We start from the raw sequence: 6401 nt of genomic DNA on the forward strand, positions 1-6401 counted from the left end.
TAAGCGGATTTTTATGTTCTAGGTTATAGATTTTGAGAATTATATTATGTATGACCTTGTTTATATATTCCATCTGTGCTTGGATATGTAATTCTGTGGTGCGCACTCTTGGAAGGTTGAGGATAATGCGGAGGAATTTATTTTGCATAGTTTGTATGCGCTGTGTGCCGCTACTCAGACCTGAGCCGCGTATAGTAATACCGTTCTAGCACAAGTCTTATACAGTAGGATCTTGTAGTCTAATGTTAGATCGCTTTTACCATTTATGAGAGGATATAGTTTTTTAAGGGCGCCCCGAGACTTGTTAATTCTGTCTTCAATTGCAGAGATATTTGACTTTGTTACCCCAAGGGACTCTAAAATTTGACATTATTATGTTTGGAGATTTTGGGACACCGGCGCGCCGACTCGGGCACGCGTTTTATTATGAGATGTGCGTGTAAAAGGCAGGGATAACATATAGTAATTAAAAAAAATCACACAAATGCTATTATACTCTCTTATTAATTTTATTGCAGAAAAATGTACAGAACGTATACACCTAACATAAGTACAAATAAAAATAATATTTGATAATTTAATCATTTTTCTAGAGTACATAAAAACATATTACAGTTAAAATTTAAGTTAAATATTACAGTTAAATTTAGTTAAATTACTGACTTATATATATATATATATATATACCAATTCAGGTGTATTTAAGAATCTTGGAAATGTATCGAAAAAATTTATATTCAAACAAAATTTTCTTCTGAATTGAAATGTATCTTTATGCAACACGTGCATGGAAAGTGCCCCATTACGCACGCTACGTGTGCGTGATAGACCACTTTCCAGGCACTTGCAACATAAAATAGGGAGTGTAAGTCGTGTGTAAAGATGAAACTCGCCTTCGGCTCGTGCGTAAACTCCGCACCCGGGATTTTTGTAACATAAAAAGGATTTAATATTTATTATTATTTTTAACAGACACAGTAGTGTCTCGTACCAAGTATTAAATATGTTTCGATTATGTAAATTTTTTAAGAGACACGGTTAGTGTTTCACGCCAAGTATACGCGAAGCGAGACCGCACCATGGATCTTTTACGCGACGCGACGAGTTGCGAGTCTGTCGAATATTTTGTCTTTTTTTTTCAACGAAGATATCATCATCCTTGTATATTGTATACCATTGTATCCATTGAACAACATGAAGATCGCGTTTAGTTTTACAAATTTCCGATCAATGACACGTATAAATTTAAAGGTACACATTTATAATTTTCATGTATCCATAACTTTATTTCTAAACGTCTTAGAAAGTGTAACTGTCCTGAGCGAAGTGCTGTATCACGTTCCCAGACTCGCAACTCGCAACTCGTCGCTACCCGAGATTTTGAGACTTCATAATACCGTTGTGTTTATAATTGTTCCTCGGATTGACTCTTTGTTTCCCCGCTTCTCCCTGCTTCTGCCTCTTCTTCGCGTCTCCAGTCGGACGAAAGGGAGACAAAGATTCTTGATTGAATCCTCACGAAGCGCGCAACGCTCGGACGCTCGCACGTTCGTCTGCGCGAGAAACAAAACAGGTATTTAAATACAAATCGTGTACCAGTAAGGGTACACCTAAACTCTCTTATTGCCTCGCAGTCGATGTGAAACACTAAAAATGCTAAGAGAAACGCTAATAAAAAATTTTAAAACGTTATTAAGTGCAACAAGGTTTTTTGGGCGAGTTTCTTAAATTCTTTTATACTATCTCGTGGCTTTAAATACGTTTCTTTTCAGGTTTTACAGGAAATTTTTATAGGGCAATTTTGAATTAATATGTAAAAAGTTTTAAATTAATTTTTCATTAATATTTGTAGGTATATTAAGTATAGTTCCGTATGCGATTTCTGGCATAATATTACAGAAGAGTAAAGATTTTCTAAACGTTATTGTAAGGCTCTCTCTCGATCAATAATATTCTAGAATGTATCTTGGCCTACTTTTCTGATTTCCTTTTCAAACGGAAATTTCTCGTCACCGCGGCACCGTAAGGAGTCCCGCTAAATAGCGATGCATCCGGTCCTGCAAAAAAGATCCCACTTTGGGCGGGCTCCTTTGGCACAAAACTCGGTCGGATTGAAAATAGACGAACTCTCGCAAGGGGAAAAAATATTAATAAATGGTGGGTGAGTCCTATTTCCTGGGACCGGATCTGTATGTGGGGTACCGACAGTCGAAGGGTGGGCAATACCGTTAACCGTCATCGATAATCGACTGGCTTGATCGTCCTTTGTATGCAACAAAGCATGGCCTTACATCTTCCGGAAGGAATATTTTGTTCAGATTTCATCCGTTCTTTTAAAGGTTAAAGACTTACATCAATACGCATCGACATGCATTCGAGAAAAAAATCATGCATTAATATTGTGTGACACATAATCGAATCGAAGATATTTTTAAAAAACCAAACTCCTTTGCGGTAATATAATTAACAATGAATATGATTATTTACAATAAAGTCAATTTTCTTGATCTAAATTTTAATTTCACTTCAACCATGCACCTTACAGTTACCTACCTACTTGCGATAACACGAGATACGCTCCGTCGTGCAACAATCAGCACCTTGTGGCGCATATGCGCTTTTTACACACAGATTGTTATGAGTACCATTATGCCAATCGCATTTATCTCGCACTTAGGCGAACCCGAAGTGCCTCGTGCGATAAGGCGTCGTCACGCTTTGAGCACCGACGTTCGCGACTTTCGCGGCGATTTCTTGTTAAAAAATAAACTTGTTAATCAATAATTAATAAATTATTATAATATACTTGGTGTGAGAGTACTACCGCGTCTCTTGATTTTTTACTGTGTACAATACGCATAAAGCCATAATAAATACTTAATGATTACACAATTTTGTACCTCCCATAACATTGGATACTTCTTTCTAAAGTTCATGTCTTTTTATCATTGATCGTTCTTTACGTGGTAGCCTACGATCGTATAATGCCGGCATCTCAGCCACACAAGCTATTAACATTTCATCACGGGTTGCTTGCGTATTATTGCCTGCAAAATATACATTTCTGATTGAAAACGATTCTGATCGATTAAAATATATTGATTTTTGAAATTTGGTTGATTAGTTCTGGAGTTATAGAAATTTTGACACACATACATACAGACATTTTTTAAAATTGCAATTTTTCGACGTTTTAGAACATTCTGAACACATTCAGAGAAACAAAAAAAAAATTTTTTTTAACGAAAACAAAGCTTCCTCTATGAGGAAGCAAAATTTATTCCTAAGACATTCTAGCTATCTTTTCATTTTGTTATTAATTTTAGTACATGTACATAAGTGTGTGTTTTCTGTTTGTTATAATTATTTACTCACGTATATTTAGAAAGTTTATTCCAAGACGATAATAATTTCTATTCCTGCTATTACTATTGCTATTACTATATTCTTCTTCGCGTGTATGATTATTCAGAATCCGCCGACCACACCGAAATGCATTATAATACCCGATTCCAAGAAATACCGAGCGTCACTTATATTTGTGCAGCATGATTCAACGTCGGCTTTGTCACATTAACATCCAAACGAGTGACTCGACGGCGCGATTTCGCGCAACGGCGACACTGCGATGGAGAGAGGATATCCTCTCTATTTCGGTGTCGTCGCCGATAGCGGATCCAGTATGTAAATATACCCCGCGGAGGCACATCGTGCATATACGTGCGGATCTATGCACTCGTAGAACGACACGTGGGCGGTCGGCACAACGTACGAGCCGACTGAATGAACTTCTTGCGCCACGCTCGCGGAGTGAATGGATCCACGCGCGTTTAACGACAACTCATTTCGTTCGGAGGGACCGGAAGTCTTCCGTCTCCTTATAACTGTACAGGTGTGGCCGCGGTTCGCGAAGGATGCGATGGAACGCGCGTGCTGTGAGAAGTCGACAGTTCGACGATGAAGTCGAACTGCTTGATTGCTTAATCTCATCGTTTCTCCACATAATTTGCACGTAGCATTGTTTTTCCAACTATCGTAGCATTTTCGGTATTTGTAAGGTACACAAATACTCATTGTGCTATAACTTGTACCGTGTTCATCGTTTTTTTAATTTAAACAATATTGCGGTAGAAATCGATATACATATATCGATTATACATATATCCCTGAAAAGGTGACAGACAGACAGATAAGGATGTGAAATAAGTTGCACGCAAGAATTAATTTATCATACCTAATTCATTTTTTATAAGTACTCGCATTTGAGCTGCATTTGTGACAATGTTTTTTAAAAGCGATTATTATCAAAGCGACTCGATATTCTTATTGTGAAAAAGTCAAGTTCGATGATTTGCTATTATAAAGATAGGAATGGAACATCTTAGATAAATTTTCTATTACATAACGTCTTCTTATATAATTACATAAAAATTAGGAGAATGATTAAACGAATATGATTGAATAGGAAGAGGAAACGACACTTGGCAGATGAGTTGCACGTACACAAGTGTTGTGAGAATTTCCTGGAGCATTAAATAATCAACCAAGGTGGTAGTAATTAAATCTGCTTGGAAACATTGTGTCCAAACCGTAACTAAACAAAACAATTTCCGTCGCCAGCAAATAATTCAAAATAAGTCGTTTTCTTTTCGACCCAACTGGCCAATTAAAACAATATTGCACGACGTTTCGACCGAATTCCGGTCCTTATCAAGTGCTATTAATTTAAGTTACACCGATCCGCATAACAAATTGCATCGTTGACGTGGTGTCCTGACAACGTCAAAACAAACGCAAAACTAAACAAAAGAGAAAATAATATTCCAAACCGTAACTACATGATATTTAATCATCCAGAATAGAGGGCCTCTAGATACCCTATCTAGAACTGGAAAATAAATCTTGATTTTTGCAAGTACGAATTCCAGTCGGTTGTTCCCTATGTCAAACTCGGTGTAGTATCGATCAATAATTACATCGCCGCCTGGGGGTTTCCGCTATCCCTACGTACATCAACCGACTTTCTGGCACAACAATAGGATTTTATCTGGCACAACATTACGAAGATGCTAAAACATGCTATCGCCGCCTGGGGGGTTCCGCTATCCCTACATACACCAACCGACTTTCTGGCACAACGATAGGCTTGTATGCTAAATAATGCTATAAATGCAAGTGCAAATATACCCCATAACCATGACACATCAGGAGAAGGCAAAGGTTTTCTTTGCAATGCGGTCGTTTTCTTTGCGAATCCCAGTCGGTCGTTCTCCATGTAAAATACGGTGTAGTACCGACCAATAAATACATCGCCCAAAATCCACTGTATACCATCAGGTAGATAAACATCTTGGAAGGCGGGCACACAAAGATCTATCTCGTCTAGAGGCCCTCTAATCCAGAACGGAAGATCGATGGTAAACCCGCTGTTATTTGCTGAAGGCACTAAGAGCGAGGAAAAATTGAAGTAAATTGACGCTGCATCAATTCAAGTTACCGAAAACCAACATTTCTCGCAGCGATATAAATGTTGCTTGGAAATTATTACCCGATAAAACGCATTATTTACATTCGACAACGCTTAGCAGCGATCCGCCGCGTGTAAATCAATATCATTCCCGATGAAATCGATTAGTTTGCAAAATATGCCAGTTAGAATAAACTTTCTCACGCGATAAATTAATATTGAATTTGGTCAGGTAAATGTAAGAATTTATAAATTATAGCATTAATCATCTCTAAATTTTGTCAGTATAAGATACTTTGCCTTATCAAACGAATGCATTTTGGTAATAGTTCGTGCGTGAAAGGATATGTTTATTGAAGTCCATTCCAATTTATTTCTTAATATCGTCGAACTCATCGGATGTGTTTGAGGCGTTGCTGGGTTGCGGCTCGACTTCCTCGATCTCCTCCTCATCGGTCAAATACTGTCTGATATAGTATAATACAATAATTAAAATGATGGTTATTAATAATAATGGACTTCCATTAGATGTGACGACATCAGGTTTGACATCATCTGATGTTAATGGAATTAAATCCATGACGATAAGAATTATCAACAATACTTTTACTGTGATATACATTGTGCCCAACTGATTAGATGACAGAGGATCCGAGTCAACAATAATAATACGTGTTATACGTACAAGAGCCAAGGTGACAATGAATCACAGAAATACATTCGCCCGCGTGCGCACACAAACAAAAACACACACACACACACATACCCTCATTCACAAACACAAATACGCTTTAAGAAGTATAGGCGACGTTGATAAAAATAAATGTTTATTTTTAATTACATATATATATAATTCTTTAAGGCCGGTATTCATAGTCGGGTTTTATATTCAAGATCCTTGTAAGGCACATATTATATACTTACTCATTACAAC

Source organism: Temnothorax curvispinosus, unplaced genomic scaffold (genome assembly GCF_003070985.1).
Source record: "Temnothorax curvispinosus isolate PA1 unplaced genomic scaffold, ASM307098v1 QBEX01006646.1, whole genome shotgun sequence".
Lineage (NCBI taxonomy): Eukaryota > Metazoa > Arthropoda > Insecta > Hymenoptera > Formicidae > Temnothorax > Temnothorax curvispinosus.